The sequence below is a fragment of the Eptesicus fuscus genome, chromosome 9 (assembly GCF_027574615.1).
Source record: "Eptesicus fuscus isolate TK198812 chromosome 9, DD_ASM_mEF_20220401, whole genome shotgun sequence".
Lineage (NCBI taxonomy): Eukaryota > Metazoa > Chordata > Mammalia > Chiroptera > Vespertilionidae > Eptesicus > Eptesicus fuscus.
Genome location: NC_072481.1, coordinates 66,048,106 through 66,068,292, shown reverse-complemented (window position 1 = coordinate 66,068,292; position 20,187 = coordinate 66,048,106). Strand labels below are relative to the sequence as shown.

General features: G+C 38.2%; 1 long non-coding RNA gene across 3 annotated transcripts in view; it reads left to right on the top strand.

The window, feature by feature from the left end:
• LOC114228445 (uncharacterized) overlaps positions 1-19,915 on the top strand; it is a 41,061-nt gene extending 21,146 nt beyond the window's left edge. For 2 of the 3 annotated variants that reach the window (XR_008557047.1, XR_008557048.1), the window contains exons 2-4: positions 2,837-3,000; positions 9,849-10,181; positions 19,625-19,915. This is a non-coding gene — a long non-coding RNA (uncharacterized LOC114228445). Of the gene's footprint in view, positions 1-2,836; positions 3,001-9,458; positions 9,493-9,848; positions 10,182-19,624 lie in introns of those variants that run through there. The other variant, XR_008557049.1, reaches the window with a different exon arrangement.
• The last annotated feature ends 272 nt before the right edge of the window (positions 19,916-20,187 follow it).

Sequence of the window (20,187 nt, the reverse complement as noted above, 5' to 3'; positions counted from 1 at the left end):
CAAATGTTTATTAGCAGAAAGATCCTGAAAAGTCTCTTATAATTTGTTGTTTAATCTTGTTAAAATTTTTATAAAGTCATATTTCAAAATGTGTTTTAGGATGATGGGAAGGTAAACCACTATAAGAAATCAGTTTGACTGCCACAAATGGTAATGGGCAATTTTAGATTCAGAATGGCTAGAGAACTATAAGATTTTATAGACAACTCTCAGTTTTATCAACCGTTTCCCAAAGCATGAGCTTGGGTGGGACAACATTAATAAGAGAATTGTGACAAAAATATGAAAATAAAAATTAGTATGCATCAAGTTCAAAATTGTTTAGGAAATAATTTGAGATCTTGTGTAAGGGAGACTATGGGGTTAGAATTGCTGTATTCAGGTCGAAGAGTATGTAGAGATAAGAAACATCAGTAGAGCACTGGCCATAAGATCAGTTTTGAGAAAAGCTGGCTTTGAGACAATGTTAATCTTGAGGAAGAAATCATTTGTTGAAGATGTGAGCAGAACCAAATATAGTGTTGTGAAAAGAACAGAGGTGAAACAAGTCAAAAGTTTGCTTTGAAAAAGTTTATTTTACACTCAAATTTTGAGTAATATCTCCATTCTAAAATATATGGACTATCCCTGCATTTGTTAAACTACTGTACTCTCTGACTCAGTTGTCAAGTATTAAAAAGTTAAGATGTGCTGAGCTTATTTACATACAGGATGTTATCCTGATCCTGTATGATGTTGCAGAGGGCAAAAATATCATATTTAATTCATCTTTATATTCCCGGTGCCTAAGAAAGCTTACAAACAAACAAACAAAAAACCAGTAGGCACTCAATAGATGTTTATTGAATGAAAGAGTCCTTAACTTCTATAGTGCTTTACAATTTTCTTTTTAAAATTTATCTTTATTGTTGAAAATATTACAGATGGTCCCTCCGCTCCCCCGCCCCCCCTCCCCCCCCCCCCCCGCCCCGGCCAGGCCTTCACTGCACTATTGTCTGTGTCCATGGGTTATGAATATCCTATATAATAAAAGCCTAATATGCTAAGGGTCCGGTCATCTGGTCGTCCATTCAACCACTATGCTAATGATATGCTAAAGCCGTTTAACTGCTCGCTATGACGTGCACTGACCACCAAGGGGCAGATGCTCCAACAGGTAGGTTAGCTTGCTGCTGGGGTCTGGCTGATCGTGACTGAGTGAGACAGGCCAGACATGTCCTGGAGCCCTCCTGCAATCCCTTCTCAGCCCCGATTGTGCACCGGTAGGGTCCCTCGGCCTGTCCTGAACCCTCTTGCAATCCAGGACCCCTTGGGAGATATCGGAGAGCTGGTTTCGGCCCAATCCACAGGCCAGGCTGAGGGACCCCATGGTGCATGAATTCGTGCACTGGGCCTCTAGTATGCATATAAGTTCTTTGGTTAATCTCTTCCCACCCCCCATCTTCCCTCTGAGATTTATCAGTTTGTTCCATGCTTCTATGTGTGCTTTACAACTTTCAAAGAAATTTCATGCACATGATTTCATATCATCTCATCATAAACCTTCAAGGTCTTTATAATATACTAGGGACCCAGTGCACGAATTTGTGCACCTTGAAAGGAACTGTGGGCTGCGAGGCTGCAGTGGGCACAGGGGCGGGTCTCGGTCCATCCTCCACACCCCTGCCTGGCCCCTGCCGCCACATCCCCCAGTCTCCTGTCTGCCAACAGCCCCGCTCCTGTTGCTGCCGCTCCCATGTGCTGATGGCACCGGCCCCGCTCGCACCCACTGACAGTGCAGAGTGATTGGGGCTGGCACGAGCAGCGGGTGCAAGCACGGCCAGCGCCGTCAGCAGGTGCAAGCAGCAGCTGCTGCCCCGATCACCCCTCAGGAGCATGAGGAGGTGGAGAATCCCTCAGGGGTGACTGGGGCCAGCAGCCGCTGCTCACACCTGCTGATGGTGCCAGGTGCCGGCAGTGGGTGTGAGCACCAGGTGGGGCTGCGGCATGCAGGAGCAAAGAATTTTCAGTAACTACCAGAGGCTCGCCCCGATGATAATGATCAGCACCCCCCCTTGGTTTGGTGCCCCCTCTCACCTGCTCCACAATTCTGCTACGACCGATGACCACCATGTCCATGCTCAGTCACCTGCTGCCGATGCCCACCATGTTCCGCATGAACCCCCCCACCGCCCCGGTAGTCAGTGCATGTCATAGCAACTGGCTGTTCGGTTGTTCCACCATTCAACCTATTTGCATATTAGCCTTTTATTATATAGGATTTTTTCAGATGAGAAAATAAATTCAGAAGGGAAAATAATGTCCTAAGCCACAAAAAATTTGAATTCAAATCTTCCTTCTGGTTTAGTTGAGTCATAATATGTCCTTTCAATGAATAAAGTATATTTTAAGTCATGTCATACCCAGAGACATAGAGACAGGTAGAGGACATCTATTTCTTGTCTGTTCACCTCCTTTATGGGACTAAAAGTTGCCATTCACACTAGTCTACCCCTCTGGTCACTGGGGTAGGAAAGTGACCTACTTCCAGCCAATAATAGTACTCTGACCGCAGCATTTGGCTGAGGAGAGGTTATGATCCAAGCCATGTCAATCTGGGTCCTTCTCTAGGATTTTTCAATTTAGAGGTAAAAAAACGGTTGTTGCCCTTTGAAATCTCAGGGCTTGCAGGATGAAAAGGTGTGTGCTTGGGGCCATCGAGGTATACAGTTGTTGGAGAAAATGAAACAACCTGACTGTGAGATGGAGTTGGATAGAGGCCCTGCACTGGTCATACCTGTTGGGTCCACTCCATCCTCAATATGTTGAACCATATGAAATTTCCATTTTTTTGTAGGTAAAATGCTTCAACATCATCATTTTCATTTGGTTCAACCAAATATACTAGTTAAAGGACAACACATCAATCTTATCCAGAACCTTATGAGATTTTTCCAGCCTAACACCTTCTTGTGATAAATGGGAAATGAAGGCCCAGAGATTTCAGAAGACTTCCTCAAGGTCAGTACTAATGTCAAATAATGCCGGTTTTTGAATTTCAGTCCAGGACACTTTCCTTTAAGCATAATGAGGCCAACATTTTCAATTAGTCATTTTCAAGTTGGTAAACAAGTTGCTTTTCACTGCTTATTTTGTTTTTAACTTTACTAGTAGAAATATTTTTCCTTGTTAAGCATAGGAAAATATACTGTTATGACTAAAAGCAGGAAAATTTATTTGTTACACACTTTTCTAGGAAAAATAATCTCTAGAATTTGACTAAAACCATGAATTTTAAAACCAAAAGAAATAAACTGATTCAAGTTAAATACATGGTAATTTTAAGGCAAAATTAACATATGCAAAATTCTGACTACATTTTTTTTCTTTTTAAAAAAATTCTTTTTCCCAAAGAAGTCAAACTTTAGTATATGTATATAAGAAACACCAGGAGTTGCTTTTTAAACATACAGATTCCTGAATCCCACACCACACCACTGAATCAAAGTCTCAGGGTAGCGGGTCTAGCTAAGCCCATTCATTCTAGGAAGCTTACTGGATGTTCTTATATGTACTGAGGTTTAAGCAGTAGTGCCTAAAGTTTTGACATTTTCAGGGATTCTGTCACTCAAAGAGGAGAGTGCTGAGAACACATTCCTATAAAATCACAATAAGGCCACAGTTACCAATGGGGCTGTGATTTATTATGCAAGTGTGTTGGGCCAACTCATCAGTTCCCATTAATTAGGCTATCACCTACTCATTTACTAAGGTGTATCCTGCTCAAATATTTGACCTAATTAACATAATATTTCTAATGAACAACCAAGTATTCCTACCTCAAACCCCACATATCTTCAACCAAGCTCATTTCTATTGGTTTCTCCAAATCTGCTTTTTCTTCTGTATTATCTACTCGGTTAATGGCACCACAAGCCACCTAATTGGTTAAACCAGAAAACTTGGAATTGTCCTCGCTGCTGTGTTTTACTTCTCACCTAATTAGTCACCCCGTCTTATCTCACCTACTTTTCAAACATTTCTCAGATTAGTTTTCTTCTCAGAATCCTCATTGCCATTGCCTCAGGGTCCTTCCTTAGAGGCTTGTTATCTCTTCTGGGCTTTTCTTTTTCCTTCTGGGCTTTTGAAATAGCCTCCTAGGAGGCTTTCCTGTCTGTAGCCTCACTTTTTCTGTAGTCCACCTTTCACATTGCCATGGGAAGTACATTTCTAAAATGTGGATCAGATTTTGCCACTCCTTCTAAGGTGGCTCCTCATTACCTCCCAGATAAAGCCTAACCCATTTGCATGACATCCAAAGCCCTTTGTGATCTGGTTTAACTTTTCAGAGGCATAATCTCTTGCTATTCCTGCCTTGGGTGTCAACCCCACTGGACATTCACATCTTCTGTTAAACTTCTGTGACTCCACCCCTGTGTGGGCACAGTTTAGTGAGTCGTCTTATCTTTTAGACAACTTTATACAGGCTTCTATAATAGCACTTATCATTGTCCTGTGATTATTTCGTTTACATGCTTATTCAACTGGGCTGTGAACTTGTGGATAGCTAGAAATTCCTAGTATTTATCTTTGTATCAGCAGCATAGGCTATATAGAATTTCCTGACTCATGGTAGGTCAGTGACAGAACAAACATGTGATTGACTTGAGGCCCAACTATGTGCAAAACACTTTGCTTTTTATCTTGTGTTAAATGTATTCTCAAAGAGTATTTTTATATTTGTTTTTTGGGATAAATGTTAGCTTCATCTAATCCCATTTGTTGTTTTTGTCTTTCATAAAAGTCTAAAAATTATAAATCAAAGCTCATGATTCAAATTCAGTAGTTTTAGATTTAATATCACATTATTTTCATCATTTTAAAATAGCCCTAATGTAATATCTTGTTAGTGTTTATTGACTGTAAAATTTGGGGCTTTCATAAGATGTTTTGAAAACTATTCAAGCTTAACTTACACCAAACCAAGGACTCCCTGTGAACATAAGCAAAATTGTGCCCCTGTTATCTATGCAGAAAAGACATGTTGACTTATTCTATAATTTATCCATTATAGATCCATTCTCAGCAGGAAGCAAAAACCAGGAGAATTTCTCTAACTATCTCAAGTCAGCATTAATCTGATATTCTAAATGTATCTCTTGAAAAGTCTGAAAAAGAGAATCAAAAGAAAAAATATATTATTTCCCTGTATTCAAGGTGGGAACTTAAATATAGTTTCAACTGTATTCTATTCCAACCCATACTAAAGCCCCTGTAGTATAGGTATTCTAGATATAATTTACTTCTGTAAGTATTAGGCTGACGCTTCCCCATGTATTTCTAATTTCTCACCCAGCCTTAGCTAGTATCATTGTCCAGCAATGCTAGTGTAGATCTTTTAGGTAAGAAATTATATAAGTGGGAAAAGAATGAAACAGCCAATTTAGAAAGAATCAGTTCTACATTAGTCAGCGTTATAGATATGTCTGCACATTTGCAAGAGATTAAGTTCCCTTTGAGACAATAGGAAGCAGCTCTTAACATAAATGTAGTGAGCTGTAAAAGGAATCTTAAGTTAGAAAAGAGAGCATATTACAAAAGAAAGAACATATAGGATTATGGGAAAGGAAAAATATACTGGTAAGTACCAAGAATTGGGTAAGGTAATCATGGGGATCTAGAAGGAGAATAAAAATGTCAGTACTGACCAAGGACAGCTCAAGAGTCCATATCTCAAATAATCCTGAATACGCCATCAAAAAATATATATATACTTTTTTTTTTAATGGAACATGGAGTAATTCTTTAGGCACTATTATACTCTTTAGCACTGCTGTTGTCTTTCCCCACCAGTTCTTAATGTTTTCTCTAAGAGGTTATACTAACCTTAAACTCACACACCTTGGTCCCAAGCCTCTTTAAGTGAATTTGTCCCTCTCCACCTGTGTTAGTTTGAAGATTCTGGAGATTTATTTCCCAGCTGCTGGGAGTCTCTTCTTTGCCTGTTGTGTGAGCTGGTTAAGAGATAGGTTTGTATTTGGTCCAACAAGATCCTGCCGTACTTCCAAGTTGTTTCTCCTTGTCTTTCTTTATGAAACACAGCAGGCCCCCCAGACTAGATGTGGATGGTTGCTGGGTATAATAAACACCCTGTGTCCCTCTTGCACTAAGCACTGTAAGATAAACATTCTAATTTTTCCCAGCCACTCACTAGCTGGGCTATAAAGCCCTTTTGTTTGTATTCAGAAGTGTGGTGAATTATTTACTTTGTGAGCCGGGGATAACTTAGCCATGAGCATCTTCAGAAGCAGCCTGAAATCACTGAAGTTGTCAGTTTTTTATAGAACTGAGCAGCACAGTAGAAAAACCTACAAAATTACATTGCTACAACAGAAAATTTGACAGCCATTTTAATGATTAATACATCTGCTGTCTGAAAGCATTGCCATTTATGGCATGCCGTCAAGGTGCCGGTTAAGCCTGTTTTGTTTTCTCATTAGTGTACATAGCTACTGTTGGTCACTGTCCTGCATATCAAAGGACCTTTCTTTATCTTTTCTGTAAATCCATCTTTTTTTTTTTTTTAACTTTATATACATCTTTTTAGCTCTCATGCCAACTTAGGCTCTAAGCTCTCCACCTTGTTCTTCAAGTGGTAGCTGTCAGAATTAGTGTGTGTCGTGATAGAGGTTCCACCAGCACTGAACACACAAGGAAGCTGGCCTGATGGTCCTTCCGTACCAGCTGCCAATTTACAGGTCAGAAAAGAGTGCAGTGCTTCCCTGTTCGTTCATGGTCAGCTAGTGATCCACTTTGACCCTACGTATTTTGCTGACATTTTAAAATATGTATATATTTATTGATTTCAGAGAGGAAAGGACAGGGAGAGAGACAGAAACATCAGTGATGAGAGAGAATGAATCATTGATTGGCTGCCACCTGCACACCCCACACCAGGGACCAAGCCGCCCATGTGCCCTGATTGGGAATTGAACCATGACCTCCTGGTTCATAGGTCCATGCTCAACCACTGAGTCCACCAGCTGGGCACTGCTGACATGTTTTTATATAGCTAAAGTTCCCTTCGGGCTTTTTGATTTTTTGGTTTGTCATTGTTTGTGTTGTACCTGCCCCTACTCACTACTGTTTTTTTTGTTTCTAACACTTCTCTAATTGTCCAGGGTCATTGTGAATTCTGATGTTGCCTTATGGTTAATGGCTTTCTATTATAAGATGTTTGGAAACATCACTTCTATTCTCCACGCAGATTATATATAACCAATGTAATAGCAAATATCCGGGGGGAAAAATCTAAAGGGGAAATTTCACTCACAATTGCAACAAAGTACATAAAATACCTAAAACAGTCTTAAGAAGAAACATGTAAGACCCATATAAAGGAAAATACAAAACTATTGAGCTATAAAATAATTTTCCCCCAGGTCTTATAGCTGGGGAATACTGAGTATTCATCCAGAAGCTATTATGTTTGAGTGAGGTTAGCAAATGAATGCTAGAGTCTGAGCCTGTGTTCCTGGTGAAGGAACTGCTGTTGGGAAGCCACAGCGACTTTGTGACCTTTTGTTCTCTAACTGGACACAATCAAGGATGCTCAGAGGTTATCATGCCACCTACAACCCCGATTACAAAAGGAACACTAATTACAGTGAGCATTTGATCAGATTGCAGTGCTTCTTGTAGGCAATAGTTTCTAGTTTCACTTTGTGAGAAAATATAGGCATTTTTAGTTTAGAAATTAAAAATCATTGTGAACTCTCATGGATAGATTTTAAATGTGCTTATTTGAGGCCAATAATCAAGTGGCTTAAAAAATTACACTTTAAATATGTAACAAATTAGACATTTGAGCTTCACTGTACTTAGTCATTATTATTATTATTTTTAAACTTCACATGGCCCCTTTTTACATAATAAAACCGAAACCCCTGGTATCCTGAACTGAGAAATGAGTTTTGGAGATAGCTTAGTTTTCTCCATTAGTTCAAAAATCTTAAAATTTATAACCATTCTAGATGGAAATTTTCCTTAAGATTATTATATATGTTCCAAATTCTGTGAACAGAATAGATAGTGTAAAACGTAACTTTCATTTGATGTCACAGGTTCAAAAAAACACGGGCATAAGGAGCTTTTTCTACACAAATTCTGGTTCTGCCACTTAACAGCTGTGCACTTTGGGCAAGTCAATCAATTGTTCTGAGCCTTGGATTACATGCAACCTGAGCTACTTACATTTCCAGGCTGTTGTGAACACGTGAGAGAGAGAGAATCAGAGTATAGATTATACAGTATATCATTAAATGTAGTATTGCTTTGAGTTGAATTTGGGAAAGAGAATTAATTTTTTTGAGTGATTGTGTGCCAGGTACTTCACCTGTTGTCTCCTTCAGTGTTTATAACAACCTTTCAAATGGTTATTATGCCCATTTTATAGATTACATATTAAATCTTAGAGTAGTTAAGTAACTTGCTCTTTGTAACAGTGATGAGCGAATGAGAGTAAAGTCATTTACTGACAAAAGTCAAAGTCCAGAAGGATAATTGAATTTTTCCTGGTCACTTACAGGAAAAATAAAGAGATATAAACAGTTTTTTTCGTCCTGGCTGGTTTGGCTCAGTAGATAGAGCGTTGGCCTACAGACTCAAGGGTCCTGGGTTCGATTCCAGTTAAGGGCACATGCCTGGGTTGCATGCTCGGTCCCCAGTAGGGGGGCATGCAGGAGGCAACTGATCAATGATTCCCCCTCATCATTGATGTTTCTATCTCTCCCTTTCCCTTCCTATCTGAAATCAATAAAAATATATTTAAAAAATAAAAAATATACAGTCTTTTTCACTGTCAGTTCGTTTTGTTCTTTAATCTTTTAGTTTTCAGGATTCCCCTCTCCCCCATCAATAGAGGAAGTGTATGGCTAGATATTTCTTGATATTACATAATTAATATTAATTTCAAAAGTATGATAGTGATATTATGGTTATTAAATTTTTAAAGAGTCCTGTTATGAACTGAATGTTTGTGAACCCCCAAATTTATATGTTAAAACCCTACCCTAAACCCCCCATGTGATGGTATTAAAAGATGGGGTCTCTGGGCAATAATTAGGGTCAGACGAGGGCATGAGGGTGGAGCCCTTATGATAGGATTAGCAGTACCCTTTAAAGAGTTAGGATAGAGCTGCTTTCTCTTTCTGTTCTCCACCATATGAGGATACAGCTAGAAATGAGCAGTTTGCAGCCTGGAAGAGGGCCCTCATTAAGACCTGACTGTGCTGGCACCCTGAGCTTAGACCTGTGAGAAATAAATATCTGTTGCTGATAAGCTACCCAGGTAATGGTATTTTCTTATTGGAGCACAGCTGATTAAGACAGATTCTTTCTTTTAAAGATACGTTCTAGAATATTTACAAAGGAACAGTTATGAATTCTGGAACTTGTTTTTACAATTACTTGGAGGTGAAGGGGACTGCGTGTGGGTTGGAGGTATAGATAAAGGTTAGCAGGAGTTAATACATTTGGAAACCGGCTGATGAGATCTGATTCTAAGTCCCCTTGACGCCAAAGCCCATACACTATTTTATCTGGTGGGACATCCAAGCACCATCAATTTCAGAGCTATTTTCCCTGGGTCTTCTCTAAATGAAGTAAAGTCGTGACTTTTGAAAACTAGCCGTTATGGTGCATTCTTCCTGTCCTCTGAATTTTGATTAACTTCCTGTAAAGGAGCCAGACCTTGGAAAAGAAAATATAAAGTGTATGTTTTCCCCTTGGGCAGCACTCTGTAATAGCTCAGGCACTCTGAGTACTGACTGATGTGATCCAAATTCATGCAATGCTTTCTTTGTTTGCAGGTACAGAGACGCCCTCAGCTGAAGCCACTACGTTGTTGCTGAGGCTTAGTTGTTGAGACTGGAAGTGATTTGAAAAGTCTTCAAATGGCCATTTGTGGGAGTGCTCTACTTAGGTAGCAAGCTGTCATTGCCACCACAGAAATAACCTCTACTGAACTTTATTGGGTCTCAAATCTGAATTGGAAATTGTCCACTCACCCATAAATGGGTTTATCATGAAGTGATTGAAGCTTAAGCTGCTTACAAGATACCAGCAATACGGTTGTTATAAATTCAGAGAGTACTTTACACAGTCCCTGCCAAGAAAACTTGAATTGCCCTGAAATCGTACAGGTAATTAATGCTAAAAACTTGACATTTTCCAAATTTGACAATAGTCTTATAGATGACTTTGGGAGTAGTGAGGTGTGAAGCTGAAAGAAACTTTTCTAATCTGTTAGTAATGAAAAAAAATTTGATCAGTTATTCTAGAGGAAAGATGAATTATCTTTCAATTCCCTCTATAAAAATTACAAAATCATTTTCACTTAAAAATGTTAACAGAGGATATACAAAAAAATACATAGATTATGTCATCAAATTAGTAAAACTTACTTTTCTGGATTTGGGGATCTTTGTGGTATTTGTCAGCTTTTCAAAATTTGTAATTAGTTGTACTTTATTTTCTCATTCTACATGAATATTTATTATTAAACCTAGCTCTTTTTTCCATTTTTATTGAATTTATCGGGTGACACTGGTTAACAAGACCCTAACTGTTTTGTATTCATAACTTCGTATTCCTTTTCTTAAAAGGTACTCCCAAATTGTATTAGTAACAGGCATTGTAAAACCTGGACCCATCTTTGTACCCACCCCACTCTCTCTCAGGACTGTTTGTATAATGAGCTGTTTTAATGGCTTTACCTAAGATACAAGCATACAACCTGTAGGAAGTTGACAGAGCTCCCAAAAGGCCTTCTTGTTCTTCCTTTCTTGGAAGAAAGGGGGGCCCACCTTGAAAAGTTAGCTCAAGATGTTGCTTCCGGTGGAGCCAGGCAGAAGCACACCAGTATTTTCTTGTGTCCGTTTATCTAACAGGTATGATTGGGTATCTGTATTATCACAGCCTCTGTCTCTCATCTGAGACACATGGTCGGGGCTAGCCACAGGACTGGCTTCGATAACTGGTTTCTTAGTCTACATGCCCACACATCCAGTGACTGCAGCTCTCCTGGTGGGGTGGGACACATGCCCTGCCATCTTAATGAGATTACTGGTAGCTCCCTTCTAAGTTTTCCCCTTAGCAAAGGCCATCTGTTCAGCCTCCAGTCTCCCATTCCTAGAAACCCTGGCCCCTATATCATGGTCCCTCGTATCTGGAGCACAAATAGCTCTCAGAGAACTTGGGTCCATGACATCTCTTGCCAGGACACAGGTGTGTTCAGACACTGATTCTCATAAACTCTGAGTACGTTATAAGCATTGGTAGACTGTACTTAATGCTAAGTAAGTTTTGCGTATTGTAACTTTTTTGAATTGAAAGTTAGGGAAAATTTAATGTCTCTAAATTTTGAAATTAATTCAAAATTATGGAAATAAATACTAAAAATCTGAAGTGTCCTTAAAAATCCAGAAAATATGTAATTAAAGAGCAGTTTAAGTTAAAGGGATTAAGAAGTACAAATTGGTAGTTATAAAATAGTCACGGGGATGTAAAGCATAGGGAATATACTCAATAATAATATAATAACAACATACGGTGCCAGACGGGTATTAGATGTAAAGGGGCGATCACTTCATGAGGTATAAACTTAAAGGTCTAATCACTATGTTGTATAATGAAACTAATATAATATTGAATGTCAACTGTAATTGGAAAATTAAAAAAAATATTTTAAAAATATAAGAAATAGCCGAAACCAGTTTGGCTCAATGGATAGAGCGTCGGCCTGCGGACTCAAGGGTCCCAGGTTCGATTCCGGTCAAGGGCATGTACCTTGGTTGCGGGCACATCCCCAGTAGGGGGTGTGCAAGAGGCAGCTGATCGATGTTTCTCTCTCATCGATGTTTCTAACTCTCTATCCCTCTCCCTTCCTCTCTGTAAAAAATCAATAAAAAATATAAAAAAAATAAAAATAAATAAAAAAATATATAAGAAATAGTTTGTTGGTGTTTTAAATGACCCTAGATTGTTATACATTTTAAATCTGTTCAGCTGCCCTTCGAACATGCTCTCTTCCCTTGCTATGATGTTAGCAATGATCATTTCTTGCTGCATGCCAGTTAACAGCCCTTCCTCACAGTGGAGCTAGTGGTCTTGAGAGTGAGTTTGGAGCCAGGCTCTTTGGGTGGAAATCTCAGATCTGTCACGTAAGAGCATGAACCCTGGGCAAGTTTTTTAACTTTTTCTGTTCGTTGATTTCCTCATATATGAAATGGTGGATAACAATGTGCCCACTCATGAGGTTGTCATGGGTTTAAGTTAACTAAAACTGCTTAGAACAATGCCTGGAAAATAAAGGGTGCTCGGCAACTGTCTGGTATTGTCACTATCTTTCTCATTAGTTATTTCAAACCTTCTAAGGATTTAAAAACCAGATAATCAGGCTTATTTGAACTGAATAAGTTAAAACTGAATGATCTTTGAGTAAATGCCTAACCAAGTAGGCCATGAGGAAAGTGTGTGAGTGTTAGAGCAACCGACTTGTTCAGGTAGGAAAAAGCTTTAATGAGGCATCATTCTGTTAAGAAGGGCTGCTTACCTGACCTGCTTCTGCTGATAAACAGAATCTTGACTCCGATTATTGATCTAGACAGAGAATTTCAATGTTATACAAAGTACCTCTTACTCAACTCTTTATAGTGACAGCAAAAACCTGAAGTGAAAACGGCTTCACCTGAGATATAAGCATACAATTTAGGAGTAGCTATATTAAACATAATAATGCTCAGAACAAACCTTCCTATGCTGTGCGCTTCTGATGTTGATTTCTAACATGCTATGTTCAGGAACTAATGGCACCCTTGATCAGTAGTGGATAAAGGAAATGTCTCTGACCCCATTCAGTTTAATCCTCTTCTTCCATCACCCCAATTTTCACAAGCTTCAGCAGTAATTTCATTCATTTCACTATCCTTCCTTCTTGTTTTTCCAGACAGATCCATGTAGTGCTGAAATTCCCGGTGCACAGTTGACCTTGGCCTTATTCTTAGTCAAGGTTTCTGTCTCGGGGGTGACAGCGAGTGGAGGTTATGATGCCCAGTACATAACAGTCTCTTAATAAATATTTATTAAACAAATGGATAATTGCTCTAGTTTTCAGTGGGAAGAGAATGATGCACATGGCCTAGGAAAACTCCCTGCCGTTACTCAGATAGCACTGACCCTAAAATGTTGTGATTTTTTAGTATATGTGCTGCTGAAGTGAGCACAAAATGTTGTGATTTTTAAGCCACACCATCAAAACCCATTCCGGCTTCTCCAGCCAGGACTTTTGTTGTTTAATTCAAACATGTAATCATTTATGCACGAGGCTATATGTGCACAAACTGTGTGACGTTTATTCTGTTGGGTCAGAGGTATTTTTTGCTTGGTTTGACTGGATGGGTCACATTGTTTGGTAACAGATTGCAGGTTGTGCTTGTTAAGTGTATTAAATCTGCTTACATTGAATTTTCTATTTATTTTGCTTGAAATTCTGAACTCATATTTATTTATGGTCAATCTTTTCTCACAAGTGGCAGTAGCATCAAGTGCATTAAGAGCAATGTTTTCATTAAAATTTCTAGAGGTTATAATAAACATGTGATTAAAACAAAAACAAAGAAAATACAGTAGTTAAGAAATAAGTGACCTAAATTCAGGACTATTTTCAAAACAAACTTCAAGGGTTTGTCATGAGTGAATAAATTTAAAATTTAGTTGCTCCATCTAGTGGTGAACTGTTATATGACGTTAGTGAAAACTTTTTCGTTTTTAATGTTGACTTTATTCAGATTTTGTTGTGGTAAGTAGAAAAAGGTATTTAATAGACAATCTTATTGTGCCACTTAAATTAACAGAAAATTACTCCACATAAAAATAATTGTATTTACTTAATGAATCTAAATAGACAAGCACATTTGTTAACCAACTCAAATTCCAAACAAGTATTTCTTCCTCAGTCTGTCTAGGAACTAGCATCAACATTGATATTTGTGTCTTTTCCTATATTTTAAATCCATATATCATTCAGAAAACAATAAAAAAATTTATGCCCCCAACTTAATAAGCCCTGAAAAGTGCTCTGAGTTGTGTGAAAACTATTTAGAAATCAAGATTACATGTATTCCTGGATGTAATAAGTTGTGGTTAACAAGGGTTCTAAGTCATATACTTGGGTTCGAATTCTGACACTAGCACTTATTAGCTGTGTGGCCTTTGTGCCTCAGTTCCTTCATCTATAAAATGAAAGTAATACTGCCCCTCTCCTAGAGTTGTCAGGTGAAATTCGGTATTATGTGGAAAGCACTTGGAACTATGTCTGATACAAAATAAGTAAATTTTCCTAGTATCATTTACTGATGTTCTGCATATTCATGAATTTCTTTTCTTTTTATAAGCCTTTATTGTTGAAAGTATTACGTATGCCCCCTCCCCCCCCTTTCCTTCTCCCATTCCTCCCCCACTTCATGGATTTCTTGATGTTGTTTCGGTGTATAGTTGAATTGTAGCAAGTAGTCAGGTGTCCATTGGGGAAGCCATTGGGAATCACTTGCTTCCCTGACTTAGTCGTGTTCCCACTCTGGGAGGGACTCCTCACCTGCAGTATATTGGGTGTCACACAAGTACATTCTCCAAAATTATTTATATGGTTAGTCATTACCCTTTCTAAATTGAGCTTTTTCTCCCAGAATTTGAGCACTCAACTGGGAAGCAGAGGTGGTGTGCTTGCTCCTGGGTATGACCAAAGCCTGTTAATTTTCTCCTCAGAGAAAGTGGAGGGACAGATTCCATGAAGCTGTTTACATACATATTCCAGGCAAAGAGCACACTGGATTGACCAGTTAGACCACATTTTCTTTCACTCTTAGAAGGGTGTCTGCCATGAAGATTCCTTCCTTCCAGGGTCTAATTTCCGATTTCCTTAAGAGCATGGATTGTGGAGCCAGAAGTGCCTAGTTTTAAATCTTAGCTTCGCCATTTAATAGTAGAGTAACTTAAATTATTGACCTCCGTAGGCCCTTGTTTATTTATTTGTAACAAGAAAACCATAGAATCTATCTCAGAAGTTGTTCTGCAGCCCTGGCCGGTTTTGCTCAGTGGATAGAGCAGGAGTCCTCAAACTTTTTAAACAGGGGGCCAGTACACTGTCCCTCAGACCGTTGGAGGGCCGGACTGTAGTTTAAAAAACACTATGAACAAATTCCTATGCACACTGCACATATCTTATTTTGAAGTAAAAAAACAAAACGACAAAAACACCTGCATGTGGCCCGTTGGCCGTAGTTTGAGGATGCCTGGCATAGAGCATCAGCCTGAGGACTGAAATGTTCTGGGTTCAATTCTAGTCAAGGGCATGTACCTTGGTTGCAGGCTTGATCCCCGGCCCTAGTCGGGGCACATTCAGGAGGCAACCAATTGATGTGTCTCTCTCATCATTGATATTTCTTTCTCTCTCTCCTTCTCCCTTTTTCTCTGAAATCAATAAAAAAAAATATATATAAAAAGTTGTATTGCAAATTAAACTGCTGTGCATACAGCACTTAGAATAGTGCCTGGCATGTAGTAAGTGAGATATACAAGTTAATTTGACAGTTATTATTTGTGAATATTCATTATTCAGTGAATAATGAATGTATCTTTCTATAAATTTCAAATTCAACACAATCTAAGGCTTATTATTTCACTTTCATCTTTTGTGACATTTTTTTCATATACTCTCTTCTTGACTCCAGTCTTGAATTTTCTTTGCCTCTTCCCAATCTTTATTTCCAATATTTCTTTTTAGATAATATTGTCTACCTCAGAAACTCTCTTTTCCTGTTAATACATTTTTCTCTAACCCTTTTAACTTCTTGCCAGAAAATTACACAAGGAAAGAAACTTTTATATATATATATATATATTTATGATACTTTGCATGGAGCTAGATCTACAGTAGGTTCCCAATAAACATTAATGAATAAAATGTACAGAAAAACATGGTTACAATTGCACCTGAAATTTGTGATTGCCTCAGAAAAGAATGCTCACTATTATAATTGTCATTTACTTAGTATTATTAAATGCTAGACAATGTACTAAGAGCTTTATGTAGCATGATCTCATTAAATGACATCAACAATTAGGGAGGTGAATCCTATTAGTTTTACTTTACAATTTAGGAAGCTGAGTTTCAGAAAATATGCTTATTCAAGGTGTAACTGTTAATGGCCAAAGCCCCTTCTCCTGAAAGAACCCCTATTGGTTATTGGACAACTGCATTTATTCCTCCTAGCATGTCAGTTCAGGATGGGCCACATTTCTTTTGTCTACTCTCTCCTATAGGTAAGTGCCTTTGCTTAACTTCCGCAGAGAACTATACATTTGAGAGGTTGCAAATTCAAATACGACAAGCTGCCGTAGGGAGAACGGTATTTATTGTGTGAGGGCATGCACTGTGTCCAAAAGATCAGATCTGACCTAACTCCAGCCCAATGTTGTCCGCAGAAAAACTAACCCAGACACTCTAATTTTTAAATCTTGAATTTTGTGTATAACCTTTAAATTCAAAACCTGAATTTTAAATGTTGGCCCAAAGGTTAAAAGAACACTGTGCAGGCCAAACAAAACAGGCCTATGGACCTCATCTAGCCTTGGGCACTGTTTTGTAACCTCTGACCTATACAATAAAACCAGCCAAGTTCCTGGTTTTTCTGCTCTGTGACTAAGCTCCAAGCCCAATGACATGCACAGGTATACTAAGCGGCAAATATCTGTCACTGGCCTGGCCTATGTGACCAATCCAGGAACCATTGCTCATTTATCAGCAAACTGATCGCTGCGTAGAATTTTAAAATGTTTTCCTCTTTTATCCCCCCCCCCCCTTTTTTTTTTTCTTTTTCTTCTTCTCTTCTTTTGGATGCTGGCTGTGACGGGGAGTCTGATCATTTCTGTCTGCAACAAACTTAACCATGTTCTTGACTTGGAATACCTCCCTGCATCTATGATCTTCCCAAGTAAATATTTTTAAATTTTAATTCTCTGTGAAGAAAAACAACTGCTCATAGTAATTCATTTGATGAGGTGAGAGACTAAATAGAAATAACTGAATCTTTTAGAAGGTTAAAAAAAAAAAAAGAAGAAGAAAAGAGCTCCATTGAGGGAGAAAGGGAGAGAAGGATGGATCAGCACCCTGGTTTTAGTCACCTCAGATTAGTTGGCTTCTAAATCTTCATCTCTGTTCCTGACCTTTCTTTGAATCTGCGAATCCTCTAACAGTGGAGGCTACATTCCAGGCTCCACAAGTATAGGGATCTTGTCTGTCTTGTCACACCAGTATCCCCAAGCCTAGCACGTTGCCTTAACACAAAGTAGGGGATCAATAAAAACAGGATGGGGCAAAAGTAGGATTACAGTTGTGAGTACATGAAACACAGTTTATTCTTGTATTATTATTTATGAATTACTGTATTATTTCCAGATGAACAACTGTAAACCTACTTTTGCCATACCCTGTATTTGTTAATGGACTTCTGGATGTTTCACTTGTATGTCATTCTGTCATCCCAAATCCAGTATGTCCAAATCTAATGTTTCTCAAAATCATCTCCTTTCTGAACATCCCAATTTCTATAAATGGACTTTCTATTTTCTCATTTACACATGCTTGGAAGCATTGAGACATCTTTGAAATCCATCCTCCCCCACTCTCTGCCTCATTTCCCCCATGCTGTCAGTCACCAAGACCTATGAATCATCTGTCAATATGTCTCTTTTCCTCCATGTCTCTCTCGTTCAAGCCCTTGTTACCTCATGCAACCCAGGACTATTGCCAGAGTTACTTAACTTCTCTCAGATCTTGTGTCTTCCCCTCCCTAATCTATTCTGTTTATCACAAGAAAACACATTTTCCAGGACTTTAGCCTCTTACTAAGAAGGCTCTGTGCTTTCCTATTATTTATTACTAAGTCCAAACTCAGCTTTTCATTGTAGACCAGTCACAATTTATTCATACCTACCAGCCCAGTAGGTAGGTATTAATTTCCATTGTGTGCTTACCTAAACCCTCTGCTTTAGTCAGAATGGCTGCATTAGCAGGGCCTGAAAAGGCTGAACACAGACTTCCTTTTTCTTTTCTACTTATGGTGTTTTCTTAGCTTCTTCCAGTTAAATAAGTCTTACCCCAAATTTCTGTTCTATACTAGTTTTTTGGTGAGACAAATATTTGTCTTATTTTCCTTCTCCTCCGCCCCCAATATGAATTTCCCTGACACTCTACTGCACTCACTTTATCATAAGTATGGAATGCATTTCATATACTGTTTTGTAGAGAGGCAGTAGTGTATCGTAGTCCAGCATATAAACTCTGGAGCCAGGTAACTGATTTCAAATCCTGGTCCTACTACTCATTGTCCTGGTGATTTCAGTCAAGTTACTAAACCTCTCTGTGCCCTTCTACTTTACATTCAAGATAAAAATGTAAAGATAACATGCTAAGACTTCAGGGAGGATTAAATGAATCATTGCATGTGAAACAATGCTTGGCACAAGGTGAGCAGTAAATAATAATAATAATAATAATAATAATAATAATAATAAATGCTATTTGTTTTTATGTGAGTGATATTTTTTCATTACTGATTTATAAGCTTTTCCAAGGCAGAGATTTCCATACATTCCTTTGCCTTGAACAGAGTGTGATGCTGCATAAAAGTCCATAGTGGTCAGGAGACCAGGTGAATCAGATTAGTCAGGTGTCTCAACTTCTTTGACCCCCATTGGCTTATGTGTAAAATAGAAATAGCTTTTTCTTACATCTATATAGTGTATTGTTACAGTGTTTCATGTATAATAACTCATTTATTATCTGCCTACCTATGAAATATATGAGATAATTTACCTGACGAAGGTTGGAAACTGAGGCATGCAGAGGTAAATTGTATTACCAAGGTGCTCAGTAAGTGCTTTTTGAAGAATGAGATTAAATGTTAATCTTTCTGCCCCCTTCCTCCCAATGTAAACTTTATAAGAACAATTTCTTTATGATATTTTTAGTCAATAGTGTCCTTGACTAATAGTCTTCCTGTGGAGCACTCTCCTCCCTCCCCTCAAAAAACATTAGAAGGGCAGGTGGTGAATGTGAACAGAGGCACCTGGCACTGTAATGGTACCTAGAGAAATAGTAGGAATTGCACAAATCTCTTAAAATAATGTCCTAATTCTTGTCTCTTTTCTGAGGTAAAAAGAGAGGTCAAACTTAGGAAAAGGGGAGTAGAGTAAGCGAGGTATAGAAAACCAAATAGTCATTATCAGAGAAGAGAGAATTAGAAACTGAAACTGACATAAGGACAATAAAGGTATTAGATTAAAAATGAACAAAAGGTGGAGCCATGCAAAGTGAATGTGACTTTTTAAAGGCAAGAAACTGTGACTCATTTAGCCTTTGAGAAGCAGAATATTATTGAAAAACATAGTAAAAATAATGAGTACAGAAGGGTATATGATATGGCCCACTGTGGGAATTTCTAAGTTGGCTTCTGCGCTAATTATTAAGTATCCCAGCTTCATTCCACATTCAAACTAAGCATCCATAAACTTCTCTCTCTGGCAGGGCGAGACATAGGAGGATATTCAAATACCAAAGTAACTATGGAAATAGGAGGAACAAAGAAGAATTCTTGAAAATCTCTGGGTAAAGATAAAAGAAAAACAGAACAAAGGAGATCTCACAACAGGGGTTGTGACAGATCTCCATATCGGAAGTCAGGAAGATGAAGTGGAACGAAGCCAAATCTCCACATCCAGGGAGATGGTCCATAGATTTCAACTACCCAGTTACCTTTCAGATAACTCGCTCAGGAGAGCAGGACTGGAAACATATGAAATATAAATTAAATTCTCAAAGTAAATGATGCAAATAGAGTAGCAAGAATTTTGAAAATGGTCTTACATTTTAAAGATTTTATAGACTGCCTGAATGTCTTAAATAACGTGGAGAAGAATGATCTTAGATTAACCAAATTCCAAGTATGAACATTATTCCAAAATGTTAGGAAAGCAAGCTTAATTTGCTTATAAATTTAATGGATATACATACATATATATATATACATATATATATATATATATATATATATATATATATATATATATATATATATATATATATAAAAG